Source organism: Monodelphis domestica, chromosome 6 (genome assembly GCF_027887165.1).
Source record: "Monodelphis domestica isolate mMonDom1 chromosome 6, mMonDom1.pri, whole genome shotgun sequence".
NCBI classification, from domain to species: domain Eukaryota; kingdom Metazoa; phylum Chordata; class Mammalia; order Didelphimorphia; family Didelphidae; genus Monodelphis; species Monodelphis domestica.
In genome coordinates, this window is record NC_077232.1 from 143,801,347 (window position 1) to 143,813,753 (window position 12,407).

The 12,407-nt window shown below is 40.1% G+C and overlaps 1 protein-coding gene across 1 annotated transcript in view; it reads right to left on the reverse strand.

Moving 5' to 3' along the window:
- Nucleotides 1-12,407, reverse strand: part of IGFBP7 (insulin like growth factor binding protein 7) — a 90,296-nt gene that overhangs the window by 11,056 nt on the left and 66,833 nt on the right. The gene's annotated exons all lie outside the window — the stretch shown is intronic.

A 12,407-nucleotide genomic window follows, 5' to 3' on the forward strand; every position in this document is an offset into this window, starting at 1 on the left:
CTTGAGGAGAGAGGAGGCCCGCAGACAGCTTCCCTTCAGATCGGGCATGTGAGTCAAGGACTGATTTTCTTCTCTACCTTGGCCCTTTGGGCCTAATCTCCCTCTGGCTTGGCCAGAGGTTAAGTTAACCCCTTTTCCCTTTTCTCCTCTCTCCTCTCCCTCTCCCCTTTTCTTACTCCCATTGTGATTAAACCACCATAAACTCCATTCTGATTGAGTGTTTCATTTTAGGAATTTCATAAGTAAATTCCTTGGCGACTATAAATTAATATTATAACAATCTTGAACAATCTTCCCTTCCATCAGTATGGCATATATTTCCATCAATCAATATAGCCTCCAAAGAACAAAACTTTGAATCCAGAGGAGGTGACGATGGCAGAAGCTCTGCTTCCTGGGAAGGCCCATGGGTAGGCCAGCCATAAGGGGATTGCTACACCTGGAGGGTTCCCCTATTGGAAGCCCCAATGACTGAGGGAATCTGTTGTCGTATTTGGACAAATTTTGAACCTCTGATGGTTCACACAGCTGAATACCTGCTGTAACAAATGAAAGAAAAATACTAAATGTAATATTAATTAAAAAAAGATTGTGGTCACCATCTATAAAATTAACTCTCAAGTCACAAATTTGTTAGTAGTTGTTAACAATTAAGTTTTAACCAAAATGGAGAAAAATAAAAAGGAGGGAAATGTAGGAAGGAGACATAAAAACATCACCTATCTAAAATAATAAGCTGAAATCTGCAGCCTGCAGAACCACTAAACTCCGCAAAAGCCCCTCGAGGGCACTGGAGGCACGGGGGGGGGGGGGGGGGGGGGAGGGGGGGAAGGAAAGGGGAGAGGGAGAGGGAGACAGAGAGACAGAGACAGACAGAGAGAGCTCCTCAGGCACCACACCACGTAAAATGGGATGTGGAGTAGGACAGACTTAGGAAGTGGTTTTCTATCTACACACCACTAACCCGGTTAATTCAGGCACAGAAGCCTCCGCAGAATCTGCAAGGAGAGGACTCTCCTGAGATTTTCAGAAGCATCCCTTCCTCCCCTCCAGGCTGTCCAAAGGGTAGTGGGTAAGGAGTCTACATTCCAGAAAATATCTCTATCTCTGATAAGCAGTGAAACAAAGCATTTAACAAATGATATATTGTCTCTGAAAACTTGGATGTTGCTCAGTCATTTTCAGTCGCCTCTGACTCTGGGACCCTATTTGAGGTTTTCTTGGCAAAGATATTACCTTTTCCAGCTCATTTTACAGATAAGGAAACTGAGGCAAACAGGGTTAGGCTCAGGATCACACAGCTAATAGTGACTGAGGCTAGATTTGAACTTCTTCCTGACTCTAGGCCAGCATTCTACTTACTGTGCCACCTCTTGATAAGTTGGCACTTTATATACATATGTATATATATGTGAAGGAATATGCTAGGTCATCCTCCCATCCAGCACTCCCCCAATTCAGGTCATCACAACTGGCCTGAAATACTGTAATGACCTTTGAAATGATTTATTGTGTCCAGTGTGTCCTTCGTGCTCTGTGAGGGTCACAGCTGAGGACACGGGGCTGCCCCAGAGCTCGGGTGGCTCCCATGAGCTGGAAGGAGCCCCCTGTCTGAACAGCAGCACTCAACGATAAACCTGGCAAGGACAAATCCCCTTCAGGAGGGACTGGCCGACTCCATGTACACAGAAAACACAATCGTGCTTCAGAAGCCTAGAGGGAAAGGGAACACAGATGTCTCTCCCCTGAGACTTGGAAAGTTATCTGGCAAAATCAGCAGTTAGGGAACAAGAAGTCCTCTCTTTTGCAATGTGCTATTTCTAGTCTACTGTTCATTTCTTGAACCAGAAAGGAAATGGCCATGACATAGAAGACTTTCCCAGAGGAGCTCTCGCTTGGACTCCAGGGTTTTCTTATTTTTCTTCCCCTCCCTAGGAAGAAGCCGAAGGACTGGCGTTCCAAAAATCTCCAGATATTTGCCAGGCTTCCTCCCCTTTAAACTTCGGTCAGAATAGGAAATTCATCTTGGCGAATGGAGCCTTTCTTTGATAAAACACTGATGCGTGCACAACCCAGGCTAGGGACTGGTTTGTTTGTTTGTCTATATTTCTGTCTCAGACATTTCCTAGCAGGACTGAACTAAACACCCCAGCGAGCGAGCGGCAAAGGGATCAGGCCCTGCCACAATAGCCCTGGAGAGCACAAGGGCTTTGTTGTCAGGGCTGGATCTTCTTTGGCTTTGAATGATCTCCCCCCACCTCTCTGGGTGCCCCAGGCTGCTCAGGCCTCCTTCCCACACAAGGAATTGGCAAGAGGAGCCTGCAAGGCTCAGGGGATGTTCAGGGATTGTTTGGAGAAGAATACGGCAGTGTCCTACAGTTTAGAGGGGCTTGGGAACAGAAATCTCTTTCACATCCCAAACGACAGGGTCACATATCATCATGAGAGCCCGCTGTCGGCACCCCAAATCTGCCGGCCTACAAAAACACTCTAAGACTCTCTCTGCCTTCCGTTAGTATAAAGATGGCGGCAGGCTAGAAGCTGGCAGTCTTTGGTAGATGGAGAGCTGAAGGTTTGATATGGGGCTCATGAATGAATCTCTTTATCCTTCGTCTCTGCATTCATTCTTTCTTGTTTTACCAGAAAGAGACTGGAGATGTCCAAGACCCCGGAAGGTCCAGTGGTGTCCCTGCCAGGCTGAGTGTCAGCCCCCTGGGTAAATAGGAACATAGAGTTTTCCAATGGCTATACTGAATTGGGGTGGGAATTTAGTGGGACTGATGCTAGGTAAAAACTAGGTGAAGTTTAAGCCTATTTGCCCCAGGAATTGAGATAGTACAGCAAAGAACGTGTCCATGGGGAGGCAGGAGGCATGTTTGTACTTCTGTTTGTGTTCTATTTTTGAAATATATTTTGTGTAAGCGTTGTAAGAGCTAATTGGTACTAATTGATTAAATGGAAGTGAGGCAGCTCTAATCACTAGCAGCTGGTACACAAAAAGCAGGACAATTACAAAATATACTTTGCAGAAATAAAGGAAGAACTGGAGAAATATTTATTGTTCATCACTGGGCATCCCAGTTTAAAAAAGTGATACTCCCTGAATTCACTTTCAAATTTAGTGCTGTGAATTTTAGATTTACTCCACCCTGCTTAGTCTAACAAAACAGGAATGTCTACACCCCTACTTAAGGATTAAGTATTGAGAAGGATGGCCCATGACAGACATGTGCTAGCAAATGACAAATCAGAAAAAAATGACAGACCCCTGGGCTGTCCTAAGTCAAGCTTAAGCTACCATTGGTACGTGTGAGATGCAGGAAAGTGATGTAAAAATGGCCTATATATTTGGTGTCACTTCCTCTCTCTGGCCTTTTTTTGCGGAGAGGTGGCTCTGGTGGCAGCGTGCTGAGCATATTGGCATCTTGGTGTGGTGGTAGCTATTGTCTGGGTTTGGCGGTGAGAGTCCTTGATACTTGATACACTACTGGGGAAGCTTAGTAACCTAGTTCAGGTGAGGTGTCTTCTCTGAGCTCTCTTGGAGTTTAGGCTGATTCTTTTCTCCTTTACCTTCCAAAACACTACCCTCTTAGGAAAGCCTCTAATCTTCTGAAAAGACCTCCTAGTGGAGGTCTTTGAACTCCCCCTGGCACAGGCCAGGCAGGAGAAATCCTATACCCTTTCCCTCTCTCTTCTCCTTAATTTCTTCCCTCTATATTAATTAAAACATCATAAAATTTCCAAACTGACTTGGGTATTTTATTTGGGATTCCTTCTCTGGAGACCAAAAATTTCTCCTTACAGTTCTATACCAAACAACCACAGGGAAAATCCTTTTATAGAATTAATGACAAACTTTATTCGGGGGAACAAGAAGTCAAGAATATCAATGGAAATATTGAAAAAAAAGTAGGAATAAATAGGGCTTAGTATGAGCAGATTTCAAATCATGTTACTACATAATAACATACAATAACAAATATAATGCTATATAATAACATTATTGGATATCTAGGAGACAACTCAATGGGGAGAGTGCTAAGCCTGGAGTCAGGAAGACTCCTCTTTCCGAGTTCAAATCTGGCTTCTGAAACCTTCTAGCTGTATGACTCTAGGCAAGTCACTTAATTCTGATTGCCTCAGTTTCTTTATCTGTAAAATGAACTGGAGAAGGAAATGGCAAACCACTGCAGTATCTCTGCCAAGAAAATTTGAAGAGTTGGACATAACTGAAATAACTGAACAACAACAGTATTATAAAGCAACGTGAAAATTATTTGAAACTAGTTAGGACATTGAAAGCAGATCAGTGGGGCAAATTAGATAAGCAAGACCTAGAAGCAATGAAACAGAATCCCAGGGGTCCGTAAATCCAAGAATACAAACTGCTGGGAGAAGGACTTTCTTACACACTTCTGGGAAAGCTTGAGAGCAGGTAGTTGGAAGAGAGGCTTAAACCAGAATAAACGGATATACTATCTACGGCTATGGGTAGGAAGAGAACTCGTGGTCAAACAAGGGATAGAGGAGATTACAAAATTTGATGTCTAAAATATATAATTGTTATTCTGTAAAATCGAACATCCTTGTTAATAAAATCAGTGAAGCTAGAATAAGAAAATATGTAGATTAGGACAAAACCAATCTTTGCATTAATCAGCTCTGAAAATACACGTGACACCTAAAATCTATAAGCAATCTAAAGGAATATATGATTGAAAGTCATCCCCCACCCCCAAATGATCAAAGGGGACAGCAATGGTTTTCAAAAGGCAAACTCACAATAGCCAGGTGAAAATTCTCTTAAATCTTCAACAGTAAGAAAAATGAAAATGGAAATACTCATGAATTTGGGCAAAAAGTGAAAGATGGAAAAAATTCAGGGTTGGAGAGGTTATGAGATGACAGGCATCACACATATTATTCTGTGTGGAATGGTAAATTTGTAAAACTTTTCTGGAAGACAACTTGGAATTAGGTGAGAAAAATAGTATTATTAAAGCAAAAGGTCTGTCAGAGTTTAGTGACTCCTCTTGTATAGTTTCAAATTGCTGTCCAGAATAGACTGATGAGTTCCTAGCTTCACTAACAACGTCCATTAGTGTTTCTGTCTTCCCACATTTTATAACATTTTCATCTTTAGAGTTAATGAACTTTGCCAACCTGATGGATGTGAAGTTTTAAAACTTCAAAACGGTTTTAATTTGCATTCAGCATTAGTGATTTGGAACATTTTTTCAAATGGTGATTCATTTAAAAGATGAGAAAATAGGCCCAAGGAAACTACATGACACTCAAAGGTCACCAAAATAGTGTAAGTAGTAGAGCCGGGCCCTCTGACTTCAGGATGGGCTCATTCCATTTCACTATTTTTATGAGAGTGTTTTATACATTTCATATGATTTTGGAGTCCAACAATTTCAAAATTTAAGAAATATTAAGCCTTTATTACCCATAGGCAGGGCTTGATGCTGGGGATAAAAAAGACAAAAAGAAATTGTTCTGCTTTCAAGGAGTTTCTACTGAGGACACAAAACATACATCAAAAAGGAAGATGCAAGAACATAAATCATTTGTAAGCTTGAGATTTATTAACAGGAATCCCTCATTAAGGAAATAAAAAGGGAACAATTCTTTTAATGAATTTTATGAATTCAGACTTAGTCTACACTATGTTATCATCCAGTCTTCCAATGTCATGAGAAGAAGACCTTGGAACTTAAATAATTTTAATGCACCCTGGAACTCATTAGAATTTACATTTATAAAAATTAGAGTAGAGAGGATACCATTAAAATGAGCACTTTGATTTCTGATAAAGCACAGGAATATTAGAAGAGATTTTTACAAGGCTCAAAGTACAGTTCATCCTGGACTCATCTATACTTTTTTAGCACATCACTGGCCCCCCTCACAATTAATTCACCAATGTCTTTTACACTGAGTGAAACTGAGGCAGGTCCAGGGTCTGGCTTAAGTCATCCTATTAACAGGGCTAGGAATAAGGCCAAGGGATCCCCATCAAATCTGATTATAAACCCTTCCTAGATTTTTCTTTAATACTTGTAAGTGGATTATTTTCTTTATAAATCTACTCAGGGCAACTCAAGGTCCTCCACTCTTACTAGCCAAGTCAGTCCAGGCTTCTCTTCAAACATCAATTGGGACTATCGTGTTGGACCCTGGGGAGCAGAACTTAGACTAACAAAGATGAGTTAGAGGGAAAGATATTTCATGTGAACACCACCAAGAGGAAGCTTCCCAGCCATCAGGGCTGCCTCATCCTGAGGTTAGAGGAATATGTCACTGGAGGTCTGTGAGAGGAGGCTGGATGCTCGCTTGCTGAGGATCCTGTACAAGGGATTCAGCTTTCAAGGTGTGTGTGTGTGGGGAGATCAGAGACTGGATGACCTCAGAGCTTCCTTCTAACTCGAGGATTCTTTCTCTGAGCTGGTACAAAGACATGACATAAGGAGGTATTGAGTTCAGACAAATTGGCAAAAATCCCCCAATTTAGATTTAATTCTGATAACATTTAAGGGAAAAACACCAAACAAAAGTACAAAATGAGAGAAGAATTGTAGGAAAGCATTATGATCAAGGGGGGAAGGGGATGAAACAAGTAGAAACTTCCTGACATTAAATAAGGGGAAATGTTAACAGTGAGGCTAATCAAGGAAGAGAACCATCTGCCAAGGGAGGTCATTGAGGGAACTCCCATAGGCAGGGTGGGCTGTAATTAGATTTAGGGAATATTATCTGATAGCCCAAGAAAAAGATGGGGAAAAAGATAAGGCAGTGGTGGCCTTTGGTGACTAGGTTGCATGATAGCTAAAGTTTTAGGAGATTATTTTAAACCAGGAAAACAATTTATGACAGCAATACATTTATTCCTCTTGGGAAAGGTCACCTTAGTTTGAATGAAGCATGTTTTAGAGTGGTGTCCATTCATTCAACAGATATTTGCTGCCTGCAAGAGAAACATTGGCTCTTGGGTTGTGGGAGGTTCAAAGATGAGTAAGAACCATCTTACAGAAGGTTCCATTTAAAAGGGAAGAAAAGCACATCAGTCAAGGAGCATTTTATTAGGTATCTGCTATGTGCCAGCATTTGACATTTCTAGGTGGTACAGTGGATATTGTGCTAGGTGTGGAATCAGGATAGATCTGAATTTAAATCCAGCCCTGGTGGTTGCCTGTGGGACTCCAGGCAAGCCACTTAATCCTGTTCATTTCAGTTTCCTCATGTATAATTGGAATATAATTCTACATTTATAAAATTTTTCTTGTTTGAGACTAATGTTAAAATAAGAAACTTACTACCTCCCCAAATCTAGAAATCTAGAATCTAGAAAGTGAACTGTTTGGAGAACATGCCATGGAGATACCTGTAGAAACCTCACACTGCACCAAAACATCCAGAATGAACTTTGGGATGTAGTGAGATTGAACTGTGGGGGGTTGAATGCATTTATTTTGAATGCACATTCATGCCAAAGGGAACTTCCCTCTAATTGGCTTTTTGTCAATACACCTAGCAATTGTTGGTTTTGTTCTCTTTCTCTTTTATTTCCCTTTTATCCCCAAATTATTGTAATTTCCCCTTAGAAAGTGCAATGTTGTATGTTTTAGTTATAGATCTTTAGAGATATAAGTTGGTTATGTGTACTGATTCCATGGGGAAACTAGGCATGTAAATCTGGGAGATTTCTACATGCTCATTTCCCATGGGATCATAGGGGGGATTGTATAATTAATTTCTGTACCCTAGAACTCCAATTCCCAGCATCCCATGTTCCTTCTCATGTTATGTGCTGATGTAGGGAGGATATAAATTTGGTGTAGCTCTGCCTCTCACTCTCTCTTTCTGTGATTGGGTTTGGTGGAGGTCACATGAGGTGAGTGGCAGGGGAATCTATTCATGTGGCCTTATATTTTGTTAGATAATTAACTTTTTATTCCTTTACTTCAAGTGATTATTAATAAACTTTATAAAATATAATACTTGGAGTATTGGACATTTATTTAAGTCTTATACTCATCTGGGAAATGAAAGTGGAGAAGGAAATGGCAAACCACTCTAGTATTTTTTTTCCCAAGAAAACCCCAAATGGGATCATTTAGAGTTGAATGGGATTGAAAAACAACCTGTGCCGTGTGATGTGCTAAATTCTGGGATTATAAAGAAAGGCAACTGTGTATAAACAAGCTATATAAAGGATAAATTAGAGATCATCAACAAAGGGAAGGTCCTAGAATGAGGGAGGATTGGGGAAGGTTTCCTTTCAAAGGTGGGATTTTAGCTGGGACTTGAAGGAATCCAGGGAAGCCCAAAGGTACAGATGAGGAGAAAGAGAATTCCAGGGATGGGGAATGCCAGTGAAAATACCTGGAGCTAAGAGATGGGAGGGTTCTGTGTGAGGAGCTGCAAGGAGCTCAGTGTCATGGGATCATGGAGTTAGATGAGGGTGAATCAGGTAGGTATGAGATGACTGGAAAGGTAAAAGTCAACAGTGAGTAGGAAGCACATAACATGGTGGGCACATGAGAAGAGCATTGGATGTAGAGTCAGATGACTCCAGTTTCAAAATGCTACTTTTTCATCATCATCATCATCATAATGATAATAATAATAATGATAAATAGCATTTATGCTCTGCCTATTATGTGTCAGTCACTTTTGCAAATAGTATCTCATTTGAGATTCACAACAATTTTTGGAGGTAGGTTTTGCTATTATCCCCATTTTCCAGTTCAGGAAACCGAGGCAACAGAGGTTACTTTTCCTAGGGTCACAAACACATAGTAAGTTTCCGAAGTTGGATTTGAACTCATGAAGATGAGTCTTCCCAAGTCCAGGCCAGTGCTATATCTACTACATCACTTATCTGTCTCTAATAAGATCATAAATAGCTGGAAGGGAGGGTTTGAGCAAGAGGAAATAAAGGCATTCTTTCCACAAGTGGGGGTTAGGGGATCAGTACCCCTAAGAGCTAGAAAATCCATGTAAAATTTTTTGGCTCTCCTTCCTACCAGAGAAGTCTGAATTTTTTCCTTTTTCTTTTATGGGGTGTTTCCAGTACCTTATTATAAAATTTGGGTTAAGTTCAGGTATCTCTTCCATATCTTGGGAGCAAACCATTTTTTACTTATTTTAACTAAAATAAAAAAAGGAAATTGTGTTTATCTATGGCATTAAAAGATAAAATATATATTTTATAAAGTATCATATATATTTTATGGATTTTTGAGTTTATAGACCTTTTTTATGTTGTCTGCTTCCTCAAAACTCCCCAAAGATTCCCATTTATGCTGATCTGTGATATTTCAAAATTGTGATGGAAAAACCATGATGTAGAAGGGATGCCTGTACTTTAAGCAAGAAGTTTAGAAAAGTAAACAGAGGCTAGACTCTGGAGGGTCTTGAATACCAATGTAAGAAATTTGGATTTTCTTTGGTAGAGATTCAGGAGCCATGCAAAATTGAACAGGGAAGCAATATCACTAAAATGACGTTTCAAAGATTAGTTTGGTGCACAGAAGGGGCTGGAGTTGGAAGACATGGAGAAGCCAGAGAGAGAATTCAGCTGAAGAGGCGTGAAAGGCTGGTAGCCATGAGAATACAAAAAGAGGGAAGAATTTCATAGGACTTTATGGGACTTGGAGATTTGTAATGAGCTGGGACCCAAGCCTTTTAAATCTTAGTTTAGTATTCTTTTGGTGAAACTATGTAAAATGCCCAGAGAATTACAAAATATTGGACCTAGAAGGGACCTTTGAGATCCTTTAAGGACAATTCCTGAAACTGAGGATCCCAGAGAAGTTAACCTCAAAGGTATTTGCACCCTGGTTTTGGGAAAGCAGAAGGATAAGAAAGATAATGAAAGAAGGTAAGGCATTGTAAGATTGGAGAAAGGCAAATGTTCCAATTTTCACAAGGATTGGAAAAGAATATTCTCAAAACTCTAAGCCAAGGAGCTTGATTAAAATCCTGAGAAAATTATAGATCATTAAAGAGATGTTTGGCAGATATCTGGAAAGGGAAGCAGGGACTTTATCAAGAACAGTTCATGCCAAATTTAGTCCAGCGCCCATTTCCCGCTTTTTTTCTTCACAGATTACTCAACTAATACATAAGAGGAATGCTGCAGATATGGTTTATTATTTTTAAAAATTATTCATTTATTTTGTTTTTCCCCATTATCAGGAAATTAATACTTTGTTACTTTTTATTTTTGGTTCCAATTTTGCTCCCTCCTCCTCCCCCTCATTCCTCACCCACTGAGAAGGCAAGAAAAACAAAGTTCATTACAAATATGTATACTTAGGCAAAACAAATTCCTGCATTAGTCACATCAAGGGGAAAAAAGAAAAAAAGAAGGAAAAGAAAATATGCTTCAACTTGCCCTTTGAGCTCATCAGCTCCCTCTCTGGAGGTGGAAGAGCATATTTCATCATGAGTCCTTTGGAACTGTGATTGTGTCAATCACCGTTATGAATATTTTTTAACCTAAATTTTTTTCAATTACATGTAGAAACAATTTTTGGAAATTGTTTTCTGAGAGTTATTAATTATTAAGTCTTTTGAAGTTGATACTTTACAATATTTCTGTCACTAGAAATTATTTTCTTGGTTCTGCTCACTTCATCAATTCATACAAATATTCCCAAGTTTCTCTGAAATCATCTTTCATTATTTTTCTTTTTTAAAAAGTAATTTTATTTCCCCCCAGATTTCCCCTCCCCCTTTTTTTAAATCCTTACCTTCAGTCTTGGAGTCAATACTGTGTATTGGTTCCAAGGCAGAAGAGTGGAGAGGCGGTCAAGTGACTTGGCCAGCGTCACACAGCTGGGAAGTGTCTGAGGCCATCCCTTCCCTTTCTTAAAGCACAATAGTATCTGGTATACCGTCGTACTTATATACCCAAATTTATTCAGTCATTCCTCAGATGAAGGGCATTTTCTCAACTTCCAATTTTTTTGCTGTGTGGATATACAACAGGTCCTTGTTTTATATGAACTCAACATGCTCAATGTTAGGTATGTGTGATTGGCAAATGAAAAAAGTTAAGGCAGAAAAATACGTAAAATAAAAAGTTTTAATCACTTTCCAAATCCATGCCATTTTCCCAAGTGATGTAAAGTTTCATCACGCTCATTCTCCCTCTGAGAAGCTTTAGTGTGAGTCATTGCTCTGCTTTGCATCAATCATTAGCATCAGTCCGTAGGCTGGAGTTCTAGACTGTAACAAGTCGTGCTACAATCTTTGTTTCGTGAACTCTAGTTAGTTACTAATAATGGTCCCAAAGTTCAAGAGAAGAGATGCTGGTAGCTCTGAGAAGCCTAAGAAAAGTCATAATGATGGAGTTTATGACCACGCACGATTTTCCACTAAGAGAAAGGGTCTTGGAATGGATTGACTGTCTAAAATGCGGTCCTAGTGTTAGTTTAAATAGATTTTTGCCAGGCTTTTGGTAAATAAAGTATTTGTGTTATCCTTGTGGAGAAGATGAGAGATGTGGATTAGAGAGGAATACAAGTAAGCTGGATCTTGAGCTGGATGGATGCTGAGCTCTAAGAGTAATGGCTAATGCCTCAATATCAGTGTGGTGGGACATCTTCAGCAGAGCATCCTTGGGACTTGGACAGAGCCACCAATGCAGGGGTTTGTGGGAGCCAGTTCAAACTACTTGCAGAGACTTAATCAATTCAATAAACATGTATTGAGCACCAAGTCACTGGTAAGTAAGCACTGGGGAAACAAAAAGAGGGAAAAAGATAGTCCCTGCCCTGGAGGAGCTTCTTAAAATCTCGGGGGAAACAACGTGCAAACAAATATCTACAAAGCAAGCTGTATACAGGATAAATCTGAAACATGGTAAAGGCGACAGGTTAGGGCTTGATTTTTTATTTTGCTATCTGTCTAGATTTAAGAAAGGGCTGGAGAAAATGTTAATGCAGATTAAATTAAAAAGTATTTCCTGTAGTAATCCAACACCCCCCCCCCCCCATACACATATACAATGGTCTAGCACTCCATGTAGTGCTTCACATTTCTTCCATATTATTATCACATGAAGGTATAAAAAAAACCCTTTTCTGAGAAGAGGCTTTATGGCAGAAGAGATAAAAACCTCCCAAGAGGGCTATCTAGAGAAAAAGGGAGAAGGAGGGCTCGTAATTCCCTCAGGGTGGCTCTGCTGCCCAAGGTTTCAAGCTCTGTTGGACACCCAGGGACAGTGGGCACACCTTGTCCTCTTTGTGGATGTTGGGTCAGGTAGGTGCCCTTAATTTCAGGATTATTCTAAACCAGTGGGTTGTTTAGAAATCACGAGGTTGTTAGAAGATTCCTGAGGCTTAAATCTTGAGCTCTCCTTTGGACACCCTGGAATGGACTGACTTTTCCAG